Genomic DNA, 21989 nt, shown 5'->3' with positions numbered 1-21989 from the left:
GGCATGTGCTTTTGCTGATGTCCCAGTGGTTGCCATGTACTTGTACTGCCTAGACATAACCACGAGTTTTTGGAGCGTAATCCCATCATGTGCTTCTGCTGACATCCTGGTGTCGGTAGAAGCATCCTGGAACATCAACAGCAGATATAGAAGGATACCTGTAGCTTAATATGTTGATACGGAAGTCCACTGACCAAGTGGCAACATGGCAATTTGGGATGAGAATGTGTTGGTATTTCTTTTGGGATCTGCCCTCAAAGAACAAGGACAAATTTTAGTCTTAGCACTTCTCATTTTGGACACCAGCCCACAGACCTAACATCATTACTTCTTGTGCAGAACTACAGTCACCCAGCCTGATCCACGTGGCAGGACCATCTACAATTAAGTGGTGATATTCACCTGCAGTGATGAATGGTGTCCGTGTCACTCTGTTCCTGCACCTAGATGAACATTGCTGTCTAATGTATTATTAATACTATCCATCACATGCAAAGCATTAATGACCGTGAGCACTCACCTCTACTATCACATGCATGTGTGGGACTTTGTGAACTTAATGTCGCTCCGTGGACTGCTATTTTTGCACAACAGAGGTATATGCTGCCTGAATGAAAAGGAAACTCAAGCTGTAGGTCTACATATTGTCTGTCATCCATGCGATTGACAGTCAAGCAATTTAGGTTCCATGTCTATAAATATATGCTTTTGTGTAGGCAATACCCTGAAATTATGATTATGACTTCTAATTAAGTTGTGTTCATATGGTCAAGCAACATATTTTACTTCACCACTCTCCCATTTTTGTTCTCTGCAACATGGTAGCATCATGTCTTTAAATGTTTGAACTCATTCTCTTACGTCATCCTTTAACCTTTTTCCAAGGATACATGGAGGCCGAGTGAAAAAAATCATCTTTAAGTGTTTGAAAGGACCATTAAAGGACCTTGCAACAGGAACAAGCATTTCTTCCATTTGTGTTGATAAAAGGCACCTCTAAGGAGCCACAGTAAGTAATAGAGATGCAAGTTTCAAGTCATGAGTGGGTGCAAAACAAGCAAACATTAGCCAATACCAAGTATGTGTGGCCGACATGAAGCATAGCATGAGTTCAGGGAGAGCAGGGTCTACTGGCTGATTGGCATCAGCTGTTTCTAATATGCTTCCCAAAACTGGCTGCTTTAGCAGCTGGGTAGCAAGCAACATTGAGCCTGTTTAGACCTGGTATTAACATGCACCTCGGTATTCAGAACACAAGTGGACATCAGGACACATCGCTGTTCATGCCTGTGTCTGTCATGCGTCTCCAGCTGACCACGTGTTTAAATTTTGTGACTTCCCGATGCATAGTTATTAATTTTGCTAGTTGTAGCACGCTTAGAGGTCAGTGTAGTGTATGCATCAGTATAGCTGTAGTTATCGCTGTCAGAAGACTTAAACGTGTCTCCATGTCTTCCATGGACAAACTGATAGATGGTCACGCAACTCTTCCTCCAACACGACATAAAATGGGTAAGTTACAGACTGTTAGCATGATGTCATCAAAACATCCACCACACTCAGCATTGATAGGCCTTATCGGGATGCATCAGGAAATATTAGCATTAACACTGCAAAAAAATTGTGCCTAAATGAATCCCAGACCACCTCTTGTATTTAGTGCTATCCACTTGTGATCAGATCACCAAAACACATGTTTATACCAGGTGTTAACAGTGTCTGCTAACATCAGCATTCTTGCTTTACCATTGTGAGTATGTTATCATGCTGTACAGTCTCTTGCAGCTGATAGCAAAATCTAAATGTATACACAGTTGCTATTGAAATAGCAACGAATAGCAAAGTTCCTTTACCCAACTGCTCTGAGAAAAATTTAGCGTTATTTGATGAAAATACAACGTGAGACACACGTTAGAGAAAAATATTTCCCTCAGGAGTTGGTGGAAACAAAAATAAATCTAAAAGGAGAGTGAATATTCCCTTACATTTTTCACTAAGCCATAAGCACAACACCCAGTTAATGTTAACATCGCTCTCTGTTGGATGTGTTGGCCCAAATATGCAACTGTTTACTATAAAGACTTTATAAGGCAAAATGTGAGGCTGAGAGTTAAGCATGTATGCATCAAAGCAATTAATACAGATATGAATTTTGCTATAATTAATAAATAATAAGAGTGATGGCTTCCATTCACTCAGCTCTGTAAAGTTTGTGGGTTATTTATTTTCAATCAGAAATGGGATCTGCCTCAGAGAGAGCGCTGACAGTACTGGGCGGAGTGGGAATAACAAAGAAACTCCTCACTTCTGTGGCCAGTGTGTAATTCTAAAAGGCCAGCTACAGTTCAGTTTAATCTGAGCATGGTCGAGGGCTCAAAGAAAAGTGATTGTGTGCTTTGAGCTAAGGCTGATGGAGAAACAGCATGTTATCTCAAAGGCCATGGTGAAACCCAAAAGACAGTGAGCTCAGAATAAAGTTAACTTTCTATTTTCTGCCTGTTGCTTGGTAAATGGCAACTAAGCTGGTTATGGAAAAATATCCATTATAAATTAGAATTTTTATTGTTTTTTAAAGATAGGGTGAAATAATTCCCCCCATTATGATTTGTGCACATATTTAAAGCAGCTATAATGTATATTTGCCCAAGCCCGCCTCAATTTCACTGAACTTACATACACTCAGAAAACATCACAACATTGAATGACCACTGTTTGAACTTCCTATCAATACATGCTGTTATGGTTAAAAAATATTGCTCCAAAGGGAAAGTGGGGGAGCCACAAGTACCCCTTTCCCACCAGAATTACGGTGTGCATGTGAATTTTTCAAACAGAGGTAAACCTGCTAAATATGTGTGTGTGTGGGTTGTTTTGTTGGTGTGTGCGTGTGACATCATGGACAGGCAGGAGAGCAGATCACCAGCAGCAGGACAGAGGTCTTTTGAAAACCTTTCAGTGGTTTCTTCTCCTTTTAAATCTTACTTATTCAGTCTCTCTTTCAAACTCAGTGCAGACTAAGTTGGAATAATGTTTGAGTGCAGCTTGGAAAGAGACGGAGGATAATTAGTGATGGTGTGCCATTGCATCTCACTGGTTGAGGAGCTGAAATTACTGCATTCACCCAGATGTTGTGTTCCCATCAATGCTGATCAGAGCCGGAGGCGTTAAAAACCCATGTCTTCTGCAGAGTCATTTCACCTAGGTGTGGATGCTGATCATACGCATTCGCGTTGCATTAAAAAGACAGATGTTAGTGGGTGTTTGCAGGTTTTTTGTGTAGTAAGAATTGGGCTAAGGTCTACATGTCCATCTTTATGTTGGAGAGGTGATGAGGCCTTTTGCATTTCTGTGCCTAGGGGCCCTTTTGTTTCATAATTTGCCCTTGGAACAACAACCTGTGTGGTCATCTGGTTTGGAGGACTTGTCTTTATGTACAGTAATGCACTTTATTGCCTTTGTATATGAAATATGCCATATAAATCAACAGTTGTAGCAAGGCAACAGGTGTTATAAAACATTAACATAATCTGTTTTTCGTGTTTACTGTTAAATGTTATGTCTATAATGTTTACGTTTACAGCATTTTTAATTGGTGTAAATCATTATAGTTCATCAAATGGAATAAATCAATGTCCCATGTTATCTCTCACTCATTCTCTTAGGGATGTCAACATCTACACGTGTAAACGGGTACACGGATAACAAATCATAACCGTTCAGAAAAATCAATAACCGTTTACACGTCATTTTTTCCTCTCCTCCTCCTCGTTCATTTCTCACCAATAGTATTTTTAGGGGTGATAATGTTGCCTGAAAGCTTAAGATAATAACATTAACTAACTATACACTTAAATGTTCCCACTAATGCAGTTATCCGCATACATAATAGATGCACAGGTGGCAATGTTATGTTGATATTAAAAAAAAAAAAACGCAGCCACAGCCAGTGTCGCGTCACTTCAAGTTGACTCGGGGCCGCATGGACAACAAGCAACAAGCGATGAACAAGCGGAGCTTAAAAAAATATATTGTACAAAAGTGAGCAATAGTTAAAACAATGATTAAAAAAGAAGGTTAAACCTTTTCCAGCTTTCACTTGTACGTTTTCTTGTCTGTCAAAATTGATGATTTTATTTTCAACTCATTTTACTTTCTGTCATAAGTAGGTCTAAGCCTTAAATGGTGAGATGGATTGCCTACTTTTTAAGTTCTGTTCGCTGAATAAACGTTTTTGTCCGATAACTAACTACTGGAATGGCTTTGATTTAATGAGATTAGGAGGTATTTGAATGGAGACAGAATCATCTAGTGGTTATATAGCGCAACTGCGATAGAAAAAGATCATAAATCGTGTAACCGGGTACACGTCGGTTAGAAGTCCCGTTTACACGTGTAGAAAAAATTGTAAACGTTGACACCCCTACATTCTCTTTCTTTTACTCAGCCTCTACCCACACACTTCCACTCCATCCACAATCACACGAATCCCTAAGACACGTGAAGATGGACAGAGTTCAGCGCCTGCTGTCAGTTCACATTCTGCTTTCATTATTCTGCTTACAAGGTCGTGACCTCCCCACCACAAACAGTGTGCAGGGATGGGTGATCCATACACGACACGTGAGATGTTACAGTTCTGTGGTAGGATTTCAGTTCACATCAGTGGGATGATTAAATGACGAGGCATTGAACATGCAGGTGAGCTGACACTTAATTCATCAGGAAATGTTTTTCAGCCAAATGGACTTTCATGTGAGACCCTCGTTACAGCAAGGATCAGAAAGGTATACATGTAGAGTAAGGTAACAAAATGCAAAACAGACACAAAGCAACCCATTATTCAGAAAAAATATTGGCATTGTACATTTCCTCAAATCACTAATACGTTACATTTGGACATTATTATGTAGTGGATACATTTAACGTTACTTTTCAACAACACAAAGTGTGGTTAAGTATAGACACATAATCCACTCGGTAATGGTGAGAAAAAGATCATGTTTTGGCTTAAAATACCTGGTTTCAAGGGCACAATCTGCGATGTTTTCATAAAAAGCAACCACTTTTCATAAAAAAAAAAAAAAAAAAATTCTGCAGGGACGGATAACTCAGAACACACACGTTTGATAAAAAGCTGTCTAAACACAGTGATGGGTCTATAGACAGCATAAATCATCGATGTAGCTACTGTGAGGTCACCCATTGATTTGTGGATTGTCACTTTGAAGCCTTGAGTTTAGCATTTCAGATGTTTTTTTGGAGCCAGAAGTGACCATATTTGCCAAGTGTCTCGCCTTGGTGACATGCCATCCACTGTCCCCTCCAAGTCAGCTCTTAAATCACATCACTTTAGAAATATTGTTATTGTACATAATGCTGCACAAACGTCCCATCTCCAAAATTGTTATTTTCCAGAATTAGGAAAAAATGCTATGTTTTTAAAAGGATCAAATGGAGATAGGTTTAGTCACAAGCTTTTTTAGAAACACTTCATTGGTTAAGAAATGGTAAGACCCACTGATAGACGCAGAGGGGGACCAATAGAATTAATTTATGTTAAAAAACAAAAATTGTGAAATGTGGAGCTATGAGGTTTGCACCCGACAACAACTGTATGAAATGTGCAAATACAATGTATTCATGGTTTGCAGAAATTTACAATGCCAACATTTTCTTCTGGCGACTGGTTTCCAAAAACACAAGTGGAAATGGGCTTGTATCAGAGTATAAGAAATACAAGAGGGCAGTGTGTAACTGAATTGTTTCTCTCCACCTCTCTCTCACACAAACAAACTAGAACACATACCTCACCTCACACTTGCATGACTTCATCAGGACCAATTCGACTGATGCCTCTAGCCAACAGTGTTATAAATTGGGTGTGCAACAAGAAGAAAATTCTCTGTCTGACGCACTCCCATTACATTTCTGCTGGGAGGAATATGTGACTGATCATAACTCACCCTCTGACTGACTGTGGGACAAAAGGGGGGAGCTGCAGATGTTTGCCGCCGGCATGAAGTGTGTGTTGTGTATGTGTGTGTATATGCAGGCAGGCGGGGTGTGTGGTCGTTAGCTCGGATCAGAATGACTTCTCCTCTGATCAGCGGCATTAAGATAAATATCGGGCTTTGTGCTTTGTGGCCAGGGAGATAATCCTTCTTGACCCACAGCCTCACACACACTGATCGCTCTCCTTTGAGACAAATTGTCTCTGTGTGGTGTAATTACCTGTTTTCTCTTGTGTGACACTTATAACTCAGTGTGTGTATGTATGTGTGTGTGTGTGTGTGTGTGTGTATGTGTTTTAGATGTGGGTGAGAGAGAGTGTCAGGAAGGATGAGAGAGATTGGGAGTAAAGACAAGTAAAGGAAACTTATGTCTTTGAGGGCGTTATATATATGTGCACACATGTCTGTGGCTGTGTGAAAGGATATCCAGGCCTGATCTATGAACGCAAGCTGACTTCAATTAGGTTTCTGTCTTATGTGTAATTGAAGTGACGTGTCTGTGAATCTTCCATGAATAACTTCAATATGTTGTTTTTCTTTCCCTTCCAGCTTCATTTTACTCACATTTTCATTATCCTTACATGTCCACTCATGGTTCATGTTTATTTTCTTTTTATTGTCTGTGTGACAGTGATGCAAGATGTGTTTGGTGAAATGTGGACTTGCAGATTGCTGCCACATTGTCTCACAGGGCACTGAAGCAATGCAGAAAATACTATTAAAACCATATTTCTTATAAATGTTAGGAGTGGGGGGAATATAAGCTAGTTAGAAAAAGACATGCACAGATCATTTGCATTTATGCATATAATGATTCCCATTCATGTCTGTTTGGTTTCAGATTCAGCTGCTTTATGTTCAAGGCAAAAATAATGGATTGGAACTGCATTAAACTGCATGGAAACAACCTGAAACAGTGGTTCAAAAGCACCATTTGACTTCCTTAGAGAAGGCGTCAGTTGTATGGGGTGCTATCATTTTTCAAGCTTTATTCAGGAATACTTATTTATACATCCAAAAAGGGGTTTGCAGATCATGGCTGCTTTTGAGTCATATTTTTCTGTTTCTCTTTTGCTTACTCACTCCTGCTCATGCTATCACATGCAGTGGTGTAGCACATAAATCTGGATCCTGTACATTTGCAGCCTCAATGGAGCTCCAACCCATTATACAACATTAATTTTAACTAACTGAATCAGCAAGTGAACACATGCATCTGTAATTGTTATTACAGTAATCAGTAATGAAGTGTTTCGGACAAGTTTAAGAAGGTCTGCATAATTTGAAATGTATGCATATTTAAGCGCTCTTTTCTCTCCACACAGTAATTGCTGGGGGAAACTTTCACTATGAAGTTTTACAACATTATTAAATATTAGTTCCATTATGTTTATTTAGGTCTTTATTACACCCTGACTAGAGAAATAAGAGAAAAACAAACAAACAAACGGCAAAGGTCGAGAGGACGTTCGATATAAAACAAACAAAATATCAGGAAAACCATTTAGTTCTTTAGCAGAAACAGTTTATGATTGTTTGTTTTCTTGCTTGCTAGAGCATGATAAATATCCTGTTGGGTTATGTTGCTAATGTGCCAACTGGTAGTGTCCTCGCTCCCTGTCAGTCTTTTGGTTTCCTTCTCTGAATGGTGAATACAGACTACCATAGCCTTATGGTTTGGAGAGTATTCTCCTCTCAGGCAGGCGCAGAATTTACGCACTAGTTGGCCACTGGCTGTCCTCTTTCGATGTGTTCAGTACAACTTTTTGGCTGAAACACGGTCAACGTGAGGTGATGCAAGAGTTCTCCTTGCTCTTTGATGTTGGTTTGGTGTGTCTGGGCCTAAAAGCATCTTTGAATATATTAAAATGTTTTCATTAGTTATCTATCTATTTTTAACTTGCATACATTTATATTTATAAACCCGAGCCACAGGAAGTATCAGACATGCTTTGCTGGAGGGCAAACTGTGTGCTTGCCTGGTAACTTTTTTTTATAAATCAGATAGTCTCATTAAGAACATATTTACATTTTAAAAAAAACCCACTCACTTAACCAGCATACACGTTCAATGTGTAAAGTCACAATAAAGTAAATTCTGCAGAATAAATGAAAACCACTGCAAGAATCATTTGGAGAAAAAAAACCCTTCAAGTTGTAAAACCTTCAAGGTGACCAAAAGTTTGAAGGCAGTTTGCAGTTTATTCCATTTAAATGATGCATGGTACCTAAACCTTGCTCTCCCAAGGTTAGTATATATTGGATAATAATGGTTAAGTAGTTAGTGGAAGAATGAAAGAAAGAACAATAAATATGATTGAAATAAGGAGTGGTTCTGAAAAATGACACAATATATATTCATTGTTCACTGCTGAACTACAGCACAAAAAGACATCTACACATGAACAATTACACAAAAATTGGCCACGTTGCTGTCCTTAGTATAACTGCTTAATTTAATGACCCTCTGACATGATTAATTTCCTTTAATGGTTTGATTTCCTTTAATGGTCTAATGGTGCCTATTGTGGCTGTGCCTCATCTTAAATTTATATAGTTCATCATTAGGATTATGATTAATGGTCATTAGCTGTTTTAGTGCACACTCCGGCACTAGATGCCCTGTGCATCGTGTGCGATGTGCATGTTTGTGGCGGTACAGCTGATTATTTTTATAATCCCAATAATGACCATACTCATGGGGACTTGAGATCAGCCAGAAGGAGGCAAAATCTAAATTTGGAGATGGATCTCCAAAGCATCTTTATATGAATCATCTTTGTTTGCAAGGCCAAAGTGAACTGCATTTCCAGATTCCCAGCTCTGGACTTAGCAAAGAGAGCTTATCAGGACTAATTGGAATTATTGAATTTGTAGGTGGGAAGTAATAATCACAGGTTTTTTGACAGTAAGTTTAAGAAAGTTTGAGGACATTTAGGATACAACAACCAACAAGACAACTCCGGGTGTTTTTATCCATATTGTTGAATACCGTTTGCATAGAAACATGAATAGATTTTATGACGGGATAAATACATCAATGCAGAACAGGGAAAAGGATTTAAGTCTGCTTATATCAGTTAAGCTGGTGACGAAAATCAAAGGTGCTCAGGAGGAAGAAACATCAGGGTGAGGTTGATTATGACCATTGAGGCGTATTCAATGATTTCTGTTTTTCCATTGTCAAGGGACAGAAATCCTATCAGTGTGGACTTTAACATCGTCAGTGGTTGGAGGGGTGGGGGATGGAGTCAGTGTACTGCAGTGATGCACACTCATATTTCTTTTGGCGGTATCATCGATGTAACTCACTGTATCTTGTCTTCGTGTCCATAACTGCTACATCTTAGAGCTGCTTTAATCAATCCTCTTGTATCAGCAATACATAAAATGATCATGTATAATGCAAATAGTGATGCTTGTGACAAATTCAATGAGAATTATCACTTGACACTGCAGTTCTTCAGCTTAATGTAGTTTTTTTTTTAGCATAATTCAGGGCCAGAAATATATTGGTGGACACCAAACCAGAGTCAACACTTACATTAGACAGAAACGCAAATCTAGATTATTGCTAATGTTATCTGCTGGATGTGTAAACAGGAAACTATCTGCTCATCAAGTTCACTAATACATGTAACTTTGTAACCATTTTCAGAGAAAATTGTGAATTTGTATCTGGCAGATAATTTTCATCAGCTTGCAGTTTTTAATTATTTTTTGAAGAATTAATTTAAGAAACAGCACTCAGACTTTGAGTACGAGGACGGTCTCATTTTTTTTTACTCTGTCTCACATTTAAAAGCAAACATATTCACAGACACAAAATCAAAGGAGGATTTGTCTCAGTTAGTCAGGGAAATTAGAAATAAACTAATCAAGTTGAGCAGATGGTAACAAAGAGTTTCGTTATTTTGAAGATCTGCAATTGCCATCTGCACAGTGTTTACAAATTAATGGCCTAGATTCATCTTTATGAACTCAAAACATGACTGCCAACTTCAGATGAGAGCTGTCAGTCTGTTCACAGAGCTTTGCAGTGATCACTTTAATGAATTAGCAACAACTGGCGCAAAAATCAGATGTCAGTGGGTCTTTCTTTTCTTTTTCTCATAGACTCATAACTTACATTAATATTAGATCTCTCTCTCTCTCTCTCTCTCTCTCTCTATATATATATATATATATATATATGGCTGAAGTAAATGAATTCTTTGTTCATTCAACAAAATACTGTCAGCTGACTAGAAAAACAGACATTGTCAAATTTCTACTGCTTTCAACTCTGTCTAAACTTTAAAATCTAATCCGATTTTACATCTTGAATCCCTGTGCGTCATTTTGTCTTGTGTAGTTAAAACATAGAATTAAATGTGTACATTGGCATCATATGTGCATATGTTTGTGTGTGTTTGTACATTTGTACAGGTATGTGTACGCAAATGATGTTGGACATGTGGATGCTGTTCTCTGCATTTCTGTGTCAAACTGTGTGTGCTAAAGAGCCTACGTTAGCGGATCATCTTTTAATGCTTCTGGTCTGTGTTAAGCACATACGAGGCTGCAACAGCTCGAGTTCAGGGGCCACTCTGATATTGAATTGCATTTTTCATAAAGACCACCAGCAATATGACACAGAGTGAGGCAGAGGCTATAAGACAATAATGTCTTTTACAGGGACTGTTCAGCGTGTGACCTGAGATCAGATCTCATCTGAGCGTGCTGCGCTGGGCCGCAGATTAATGGATTCTCATATACATTTCCAGGCACCAGCAAAACTGACACCCAGTGAATCCTGAAGCCTTTTCTGATTCTCATTCAGAGGCTGTGGCAGCTATGATGGGCTCGTCAGCGTAGTGTCCTGCTATCGTGTATGCCCAAAAAAGCCTCACTAGTCACACCCTTTCCATAATGAGGATTATGGTGCTAAAACATGTTATTTTCTCAACAGTCTGACCCTCTATAAGTCTAATTAAGGCTGATTAGAGTCCACCCAAGTAAAAATTCTGTTTTACAAAAATTCTGGGTTTTAACAACCACTTTCACTCCAGCCATGTCATGTAGAAATAACATAGGACAGATGTACAACATCCAAGAGAGCAACTTAAGCAGTCAGAAAGTTTTGCCATGTTTAATACTACTGACCGAAACCACTTATTTTCAGGTGAAAGGGTTAACACATCCAAAATGTGCATTATAAATAATAATGTGTTGCACTGTAAACCTGTGTGCTTTCACAGCTAATTTCATATAAAGGGGAACTAAGTAGGTGCATTTGTGAAATGTAATAGATGATTTCTTTACAGTTTGCATGTAATTTAACTGTAAAATGTTGTTCTGCAAGGGCTCACTGCTTCATTCACTCTCTGTGTCATTCATCACTCTGATAGAGCTGAGCTGCGTCGCTCTTATCCATTCATACTTTACAGCATCTTTCAATTTATCCTATTGCTTCTTCCTGGTCAATGAGGTTATGCTGTCAATTACGGGCCACTGACCCTGAAATAAATCTGTCTGAGTAATGATGAATAGCATGGTCTTTTTAATAATGCAGAGTAGCATAATAATGGAAAATCATAAGGGACAGGGGAGATTGTTACATATTTAAAGAACTCATCCGTAAAAAATAAAAGCAGACAAGAAAATGACATATATGGCAATGGGTTATACCACCTTATAGTGTATTTTAAAATAAAGGGAAAATATGATTATATACTCTGATGCCAGTTATAAGCAATTAACAGGCCTAATACCAGGGCAATAAGTACACTATAAGCCATGCTGTGATTTGGTCAAACTGATATTTTGTAATTTACATCATGTACAACAAAAAATATTAACAAAGAAAAAAGTTAAATAAAATAATAATTAAGATGATTTCATTCATTTTTAAAGTCCTGACAAAGACTAGCAGTGATTTCAACATGTAGACTCATTTAATGATTTAACCACTAAAGGCTTTTTGATGTAATCCTTGTTTTGATGTAATTCCTCATTTTTTAAATTGTGTCTGGATTGCCTTCCTGTATATTGACTTCATTCTGTTTTATTATTTTGTTGCAGAAAATTTGATTTGAATATCTGTTAGGGTGATTTTATTTTAATCTTGGCAAGCCTAAACTTGCATACATTTCAATTCTTTTTCCTCTTTATATTGCCTGATAATCCTGTGATACTGAGACATGCAGCCAGTTTACAGAGCTGCAAGTCATGGGATTGTACTCAGCAAATAGATAACAGACTAACAGGGTTTCTACTATCGTTTCCCTCACGAGTCTCATTGCTTTATCAGCATGTGTACCACGGATGTGTATGAAACAACAGGACTGAAGAACGAAACGCAGACAAGGAGGCACCGGAGTTGAAGAAAAAAGCCTTTACTAAACTAGTGTTCAATGAAAAGTCAGGCATGTGAAGGCAGTCCAAACAAGCAAACGTGCAGTGGGGCAAGGCAGTCAGCAGGGCCAAACATGGGAAGCAGATATCAGCAACAGAGAAAACTGAAACGGTGCACAACTTAGTGACTACATTAACATGCACACCTATATTCCACTATTATTCTGAATATCACAATATTCTGAATTTGATATGGACCATGGAAAAATTCTATTTTTTCATTTTAAATGTTACATTTTCCGATAAAGACGTGGGATTTTAGGGGCATTCATACAGCACATTCAGAATACGGATCTCAACTTGGGCTTTTACTGCTGTTTGTGACACACAGTGTCTAGCCTGTCTATGCCAGGCCCCCAGGAAGTATGTTGGGCTTTAAAGTCAATCATTGTAGTGACAAAACAGTGGGATTACAACCACCTAATCCATCATGTAATGTCTTTGGGGCCCAGAAAGAGGTTTTCCTATAGACTTACATAGGGAAAAAGGTGTCTGTAAATGAGTGGGATAATTTCTTTTGAGCATCAAACCCCAGCAAAGTGCCTCATTTTACTATCAGGTCTAATCCATTTGCTCCAATAACATCTGCAAAGTCTAGAAGAGCCACACAATTGAATTCATTTATCCCCATTCAAGTCTTCAGAGTGCTAAATCATAGGTAGCCAAATTGGTCTTTAGTGAGATTTCTCTACATTGGTTTAATGATGTGGAAGAGGCGCCAGTCATCAGGGTAATTTTATGCCCCTGAGAAAGAGCTGTTTTGCACCACATAGCAACCTCCAAAGGTGTCTTGGTGTCAAGCCTTCAGCACTGTATCCAGGTCTCTTACTACATCCATGGCCCACGGTTGATGGACTAAAAAAGATGGAATGGTTCAAAGAAGCAAAATTTGACACAATAAAAGTTAAAGCATGTTAATCAGGGTGTATGCAGAGATATTAGTGGAATATTTGTTTTCAATATCCATAGTAAACAACCAGAATACTGTCCTTTTTGGAGAAAGGGCAAAAAAATGTAATATTTTGTGCATCTAAACATGGTCATTGACAACATGACAAACAATGAGCTGGTAGCAGACACTGCAGAACTAATGAGACAATGTGAGGCAGGTGTGTCAGCAGGTGAGGGTGATTTGGGAATGTGAGGCAGGTGTGTCAGCAGGTGAGGGTGATTTGGGAATGTGAGCAGCTGAGCAGGGGGGTGTGGGAGTCAGGTGACCAGGATCGGAAGGAGGTCATCTGGTGGACAGGTAGAGAAGGGAAAGTCTGAAGTGAAGTTTCTCAGAAGTGCACGGGCCATGAGCGAAAAAGAGAGAAGACGCTGGAGGCAGGGACAGCAGGCAGACAGATCAAAACAAAAACAACTGAGGCAGCCATCAGCTTTCATGCTTCAGAAGTCTCTTCAGTCCACAGGTTTATATTTGATTTCTTACCGCAGTACTGCATTGAAAAAATGGAACCAAAAATATAGTAATCTTTACTTCAATCTTTTTTTTTTTAAACAGCAAATATTCTGCAGCGGGTTCTGTCGACCTGTTGTTGTCTGCAGCTCACACCTGCCTGAGAGTGATTTTTTCAATTCCCCCTGCTCTTCCTCCTACCTCTGCATTTTTTCCTATACACCGTGGTTGTATTTATTAATCATCCAGCAATCTCTTTCTTTTTAACGCCAGGAAATAACCAAATAATACACCGTGATACTTCCTATCAAATTCCTCTGGACTATGAGGGTGCCAACACTGTTTTCCTTAAATCAGATAGGAAATTATTCAATGACTGACCTAGTCAATGAACCGACCTGGATAAAGCTAACCGCATTTAGGAATATTATCTCAGGAAGTCTAGCGATTAGTTTTTCAAAATAAAAGCAAAAAACACCCCCAAATCCAGCAAGACAACACACGACTGTAAAATCTATATGTATGGACAAACATATCATTAAAAGACAGTTGAGCTTTAGTCCAGCAGGTCTGTTAATGGAAAAGAACGATGCAGGTTGTTGAAACAAAACCTGTCTCAATGACAGACTAATTTCAGAAGAAGGGGGGCCTGATTCATCAGAGTGAATTGATGATTATTTGAACAAACTAACCTTTATTTCCCTGAGTTTCAGCAGAAGGAAAGAATTTCAAGGCAAAATTCAAGGATGGTGTTGTGAGTTTCAAACATTCCTGCGTTCTTGACTATTCTGTTAAGAATTTGTTTGCTCTCTTCCTGGTTTGTGCTCAGTCCTGACAGCTGCCAAGTATAGCCTATTATTTTCCTCATTCATCAATGCATTTGCAATAACAAAGACTTTGTTAATGCCTCCATGTCTGGTGTTTCATTTGATGTAAACATACACACTGTAGCTTTAAAAAAACATAGCTACACCCAGACATGTTTATGTATTTACAGGGCCTTCTGCAGATCTGCATAATTGCAGTACTTTTAGGCTAGGTGTCAATTATATCTAACATATTTTACACTAATGGCATATTATCATTACTTAGGCTAGATGAAGGCACTCTGCTTTGTAATCATTTTTCATTTGCAATCATTTTTGTAATCATCATCAAAGACGCCTGGTGCTTCCAGCCCAGCACAGCTCTAAATCTCTAGCCAGACTCTTCTCTTCTGTTGTTCCCAAATGGTGGAACAAACTTCCAAACTGTGCGTTCTGCTGAGTCCCTTTCTACTTTTAAGAGACAATTGAAAACTCAATTGCGGCTGTGCGGCACTTCTTCTGCCACTAGACGGCAATACCTGTGACCAATCACACCTGAAGCACTTTTTGCACTTACTAAGGGTTTTTTCCTTAAGTCTAAATTCTTGCTTGTGCTGTACGTCGCTTTGGATAAAAGCGTCTGCTAAATGAAATTGTAGAATTGTAGAATTGTAGAATTTTTTTCCAACAGCTGCATTTTTGCAGACTTTGCTTTGCTGTTTTTTCAGGCAATTTAGATACATATTGGCTACATGACATTTATAGCCATTTAAAGCTGAAGTTCTTTATATATTATAGTATATAGTTTTTATTGTTACCGGAGATCAAAAAAGAAAAAACTTGTGCGCCATTTTTTTCTGGTTATTTCATGGCGTTTATCACTGGGAGATTGTAAAAATTCAAATTCAACAGTGGTGTTCTTTAAATGCCAGTCAGGCTTTTTACATCATAAATGAAACATTTAATGACACACTTATTTTGACTGCGCTTCATCTACACGCTCACCCTTTTGAGTTGTATTTTGAAACTTCCCACCGGAAGTTTCCCTCTGTAGTCTGACTGGTTTTACAGAAATCGGGAGCTCAGAGCACCAACAGCGGACCATTCACACTCATTCAGCACTCATTCAGTCCACTTCAGCACGAGCGAGATTTCATTTAGAAAAGTGATTTGTAGAGACAGAGAAATAAAAGTGAGCTGTGACAGAAACGTAGCTGAACAAAGGAAAAGTTGACAACTCAAAAATCCAGTTTTTCTCTCTTATTTCTTTTTCATCCTCAGCGCACTGTTTAATTTTCTTTACCTCTGGACTCGGTGATGCGCGCGGGCTGTGCGCTCGGGACTGTACCTGCGGTGATGGGCCGGGCCGCGAGATGAGCAGCGGGCGGTGTGGGGGAGCCAGGGGCGCGCGAGGAGGTCTGGACGCTTAGGTATGAAGTCACTTTGTTTATCTTTTTTCTGTTCATCTTTACTATATCCCTGTTTCTGTTAACTGTTAGAAGAGTAAGATGTTGGTTGGCGGTTTAACTTTCTGATGACAATGTGAGGAGTTCATTCTTCTTTTTTTTCTCCCGGTGGTTCAAACACTTTTATTCTGGAGGAGAGTGCAGACCCAACTTTTGGGGCTCTTCACGAGCTATAGTTATAGTGTATGTGTGTGTGTGTGTGTGTGTGTGTGTGTGTGTGTGTGTGCTGTCATAGTCCTGTCATAGTACTGAAGGAACTAGACTTTGATAAAATATATTATTTTTTTCTTTCTACAATCAACTGCTCTGGCGTAGTTTAATCTAAATGAACAGCAAGTCAAGTTTACTTTGTCTTATTATCTGCTTGTGGTCTTCAGCTGATCCATAAGTCATGACACATGGTCCATAATGTCATCCCTTGTATATAATATTCGAAATGTAGACCTTCTGGTAATACTGTTTCACTGTACAGTTTCTCTGAAATGTATAGATACATTGTGTCATTCTTTCCTTTTAAAAAAAAAATCTTTCTATATTACCCCCCCCCCCCTATTTTTAGTTGCTTCTTGGAGCTATAGGCATTAATAATTTTACTACACATTGTAGACTGTGTATGATTGTGTATGTGACAAACAAACGTGATCTGATTTGATCAATTTGCTTTTAGATGTCTGGGACAGATAAGTAGTAGTGGATGTTTGAGACATCAGATGAGGCGATTAGAAAGACAGAGCACAGAATATGACTCCATGGATACTGCATTGCGTGTTACAGCTTATTTGCTCACGGTGAATGAGAGGCATATGATCAGCTGGAATTGAATTATGAGAACTTTGGAGTATGACTTATTTTTGCCCCTCATCTGTCCATCACTCTCTCTTGCTTTCTCTGTTTTTTTTTCTGCAAATCCATGAATATGCAGATGCAGGTGCTTATTATAATGATAGTATTTTTGTGGCTCCATAAAGATACGGTTTGCGTGATATGAAGTGCTTCAGAAATCTGGTTACATGATGATTTTGTTTGACTTTAACCTGATTGCTCAGTGGTTATTGTGTGAACATGACACAACTGGCGTCATTTTCATACGAAAATGGAACAAATCGTTTGTAATCTCAACAAATTTCCTTTCTTAAATGTCTTGTTATCGCTGCGGACGTGCTAGACTACGCTGGGTAATCATCTAGAATAAGCAGACATTATAACATCCGCCAGTTATTTTGCTTCTCACAGTTGACATCTGCACAGAAGAATTATTATAGCCTCATGCAGCTGCAACCAGAGTCCCTGTAATATGCCCTTAGGGGCCGAAAGTGGCCCTGCAGTCATCAACAGTTTGTTTACAGTAGCCTATAGAGGCCACATTAGACATAAATCAATGTTATATCCCTATAGAAGGGACTAATTGTGTGCCTGTGGTGGTTGCTATAATAATGCAAATTTTATTACATCAAGATCATACAATTATGATTTTGTTATCATAGAGCTGAAACAATTAGTCATTCATTTGAAACCATTTTGATAATTAATGTATGTGACAAGCAACAAAATATTAGGTATTTACTGGTTCCAGCCGTGCTGATTTGAGGCTTTTTTTGGTAATTCATGATAGCAAACTGAATATTTTTGAGTTTGCAACTGATGATCGAGTGAAACAAGCTGAACATACCACTTTGGGCTGCGGGAAACATCTAATCAAGGAAGCAATCATCAGATTAACAAGAAGTAAATGAAAAGTCCTATGTGGAAACAAAACAATGAGAACTGTTACATGCATGCCTGCTATTGGCTTTGTATAATTTCAGCTGGTGCATTCAGGATATTTATATTTTTTTATAAAGGCTATGCATTTGTACCTCAACAGTCTGCAGCTTACTGACAGGTTTCTCTGAGAAGTTCACCTTGACTCTCATCTGAGGCCATTTGAAAATTGTCTTCTGCTTTAAAAGGGGATAAAAGAGGCTGATGTGATTGTCCATTGGGGGCTGTCCCATGAACTTTGCATTCATCCCTGTCGTCCAGATTTCAAAAGCAGGGCTGGATGACATGAGGAAAATATGCAATATGCAATAATGTTGTTAAATATTGTGATAAGGACATTACTGGTGATAAATAAACAGAAAGTGTACTCAATTCTGCCTTTCTGATTTTTAGTGAATTTGCTGAATTTAAAAACTAAAGGAAATTATTTCCAACATTCTTGTGTTGAACAAGTTGAGTACTGAACTGAGCACAAAAGGCACCAAAAATGTGCATGTTTTAACTGATACTCCATCTCACCGAGTGCAATATTAAGGATGGGAATCCCCAGAGGCCCCAGGATATGTTCTCAAATCTTAGGTCACAATCTAAAGTTATTGTGACTTTTAATATTTTGCTATATGCCAGCCCAATCTCATTCTGAAGTCGTCAAATACAGCCACTTTTTCAGTAATTTCACTGTCAGACGCCAATGCAAAAAGCCACCTTTCATGGCGTCTTGATACACTGCTGGTTTGCAATGGGGCCGGATGGAACCTTTTGCCATGTTATCTCGTCGGCTGTTTGGTAACCAGGGTGGCAGTATGATATGTGGATGGGTGGCTTTAGTTCATTACACAGCTAAATGGCACCTATCTCTGGGCGGCGTCAGGTTGAAACGTTGCCAGTAACAACATAATATAATGAGCTAGAAGATCCCTTTAGGATTGGTATGGAGGGATGATGGATGGGTCCAGCAAACCCAGGACTTTCAATGGCCGTACTTCGCTTCCCATAGGAATGCAGAGCCAAGCCATGATGTTTTTTTTTTCTAAACCTAACCACCTGCTTGTGTTGCCTAATTCTAACCACTAGATTTTGTTGATGTGCAGCATTGGTTCCAGCGTACTGTAATGTCAACAGCAGACGCAGGAGGATACCTTGCCCATCATATGTAGATGTGAAAGTCCACTGACAAAGCAGCGATATGTGACGACTTAGGATGAGAGCATGTTGCTGAGTATTATGAAACAATAAACTGCGATACATTGCGATTAAGTTTGTCATTAACAGCAAAGTATGCCCCCAAAGGCAAACTTTGTAAGAATCTGTTTTCTCTAATAAGATAAAAACGTTTTCAGTCCGTCAGTCTATCTATCTATCTATCTATCTATCTATCTATCTATCTATATAATGTGCAGACCTAATTTTCAGGGTTTTCTTTTGATCTGTAAAAACTTCTCCAAGTTTGTGCTTGTGTTTGCACTAGAGCCCTTCTTTTACGCTGTGTCCTTTTGCCCCCTTCTGTGCTTTCACTCTCCAGGTAGTAAGTAATATCCTAAGTTGTCCTGCCTGAGGGCTCCATGGTGTCCTCAGACATCAGACCACTCTTTTGTAATGGTATGATGGCTGGAGATTTGATTTGCTTGGTCAGGATGGGTCAGTGTACATACAGGGGACATTTACAATGGACAGATATTGATTCACAGACGCTGGTCTTCAAAACATGAAAGCAGAGGAAGTAAGCTAATGTCTTTTTCCCATTAACTTCTTCCTCCTGACACGAACACTATTGTCAAAAAGCTTCAAGGTTTCACTGGCTTAACTTTTTTTTTCGATCAATGCACTTACAAAGACTGAGGGTTGTTGTGGGACATGACTGGGCAAGTCTCATTCAGCAGGACTGTGGACGGAGCCTGTGGGGGCCATTGTTGGAGAAAAGTGATTACATTGACCTTTTGTCCATTAATATATTGGACTTTTACTTCACGAAGATACTTCTTGCCCAATGAGACACATTACAGCAGAATTACACTGCCTGTTGTTAGGGCTGGGCGATATCACGATATAAAATTTTCACATCGATTTTAGAAATCCTACACCAGAACATGAACATGACAGAACATGACAAACAAACAGAAGAACATTTCCTAAAACTGAGGTAGATTAAAAAAAATTATACTTCATACTGTAACTACATGTGCTATTAAGTGATGATGCATTACACCCCGCTCCTTCCTGTCTCTTCTTAAATTGATTATATGACAGTTTGGTGCACATTCATTGGGGTACGCCACTGTCCTATTTCCCAGTGTCAATGCACGTTATTCTCCAGAGAAGACAGAGATTATTCACACTTGTTCCCCAGATTGACACATGCTGGCTTCTGTACCTTGACTTCTTCCTCCGTCTTCATGACAAATATGATGTGTGCTATGAGTGTCAATGACATGCGTCAAAGGGTGTGACGCTCGCGGATGCAGGCAGTGTGTCATACTGTTTTGGTCCTTGTTTTTTCCCTGGTGAAAATTGCAGCACAGCGACACGTTATTCTATACTTTGTTGATTGCCACCATGTTGTCATTTCTTGGAGTTGGAGATTGAGGAAAAGGATGAAGCAAGGCGGAGGAGGAGCTGAAAGTTGATTGCAGTCTAGTGCATGTAGGAGACCAGACAAGCACAACATGAAATAGCGGATGGGTCATATTATAATGCATTAGTAAAAAAGCCAAAATAATTGTGAATTTATCCTTTTATCACATTGACACAGCAGAGCTGTGACCTAATGCTCTCTATGCTAACATGTTTAGCGGGTATGTCTACCTTGTCCATCATCCTAGATTAGCTTGTTAACATGATAACATTTGTTAATTAGACCAAACAAAAAATACAGGTGTGCGTAGACTGTATTAAGTAATGGGCATACCTGCTGTGATGTCACCCATCGGTTTGTGGATGGCTCATTTTGTACATGGATGTATGAAGAGAACTGGATACAGCGTTGAACATAGAGCCCCATTAATTCCTTTGAGAGCTGCTTAGTGGTGCATGAAGCCAAACTGTTCAAGTGCCATGTATAATTTAACCCGGTGATCCAGATATGATCAGCACTATTTCTGAACTGAGCGGCCCAGAACAAGTACACTAGAGACTTATGGTGGCCAAACATGGCCGAACAGCTAACTTTCAGTTTGGTGCTCTAAGGACAGAGGATGTTGTATGCTATAGGGTCCTTTGAGCCAAATTGTGATTTTGGGCTTTAGCAATAAAATTTAACTGAATTACCTTAAATGGGGATAAGATTTTTTTGTTGTGTGGCTCCTCTAGACTTTCAAAATGTTATCAAATCACATGGACCAAATCCTGATAGTGAAACAAGTCATTTTATTGGAGATGTAAAGCTCAAAAACATTACCCACTGATTTACAGATGTCTCTTTCCCAATGTAAGTCAATGAGAAAAGTCTTTTTAAGCTGCAGCGCATCATGTGACAGGGTACGATACGATACGATACGATACGATACGATACGATGTATTATGAGACTATACGATACGATATACACGATGCAGGGGAAATTTGTCTTGGACCCAGTGCTGCACAGGTAATGTCTCCACACTTACAACAAAAACAATTTTTCACAATTAATCGTAATTAGATTGTTTGGCCAATTCAAAAAATCAACATCAAAGTCCAGCTCATTCCTGGGGGTGTGGTTTTGAAGCCTCTATTTGGTATTTTGAGTGTCACTGTCTTTAATCTTTGATTAAAATCCACTCTAAGGGGAGCATGAATTTCTGTACAAAATTTTATAGGAATTAATCCTTTAGTTGTTAAGATATTTCAGTCTACAACTTGATTTTAGTTTTAGTTAAAGCTGACTGTGTTGAGTCTCTGATAACTAGAAGCAGTATGGAGCAGTGATTTTTCCTCAAGTCAGAGGAAAATGCTGAGAGAATTTTTCACACTTTTACAGAAGCACATATTTTCAGTATGTAACCACTCAACCTTTTGCTACCTATGAGAATTTCTCTGAGAGATGGAGGTTTATGTAAAAGCAAGTTTTGCATATTTAATGTACTGTATATTTCCTTTAGTAGACTCCTCTATCTGATCTCTCTGTTATTCATTAGGATGGGTTAAGGTACCGGGTGAGTGATTACACAAGGAGCC

General features: G+C 38.9%; 1 protein-coding gene across 1 annotated transcript in view; it reads left to right on the top strand.

The window, feature by feature from the left end:
- Positions 1-15705: 15705 nt before the first annotated feature.
- Positions 15706-21989, top strand: part of gcgrb (glucagon receptor b) — a 56621-nt gene continuing 50337 nt past the window's right edge. Inside the window, exon 1 of the mRNA XM_088075715.1 lies at positions 15706-16042. The gene's annotated coding sequence lies outside the window, so the exon portion shown is untranslated. The remainder of the gene's footprint in view (positions 16043-21989) is intronic.

The sequence above is a fragment of the Plectropomus leopardus genome, chromosome 3 (genome assembly GCF_026936395.1).
Source record: "Plectropomus leopardus strain MGB_pleo_1.0 chromosome 3, ASM2693639v1, whole genome shotgun sequence".
Classification (NCBI taxonomy): domain Eukaryota; kingdom Metazoa; phylum Chordata; class Actinopteri; order Perciformes; family Serranidae; genus Plectropomus; species Plectropomus leopardus.
The sequence above is the reverse complement of the archived record's forward strand: the minus strand, read 5'-3'. Positions and strand labels throughout refer to the sequence as shown.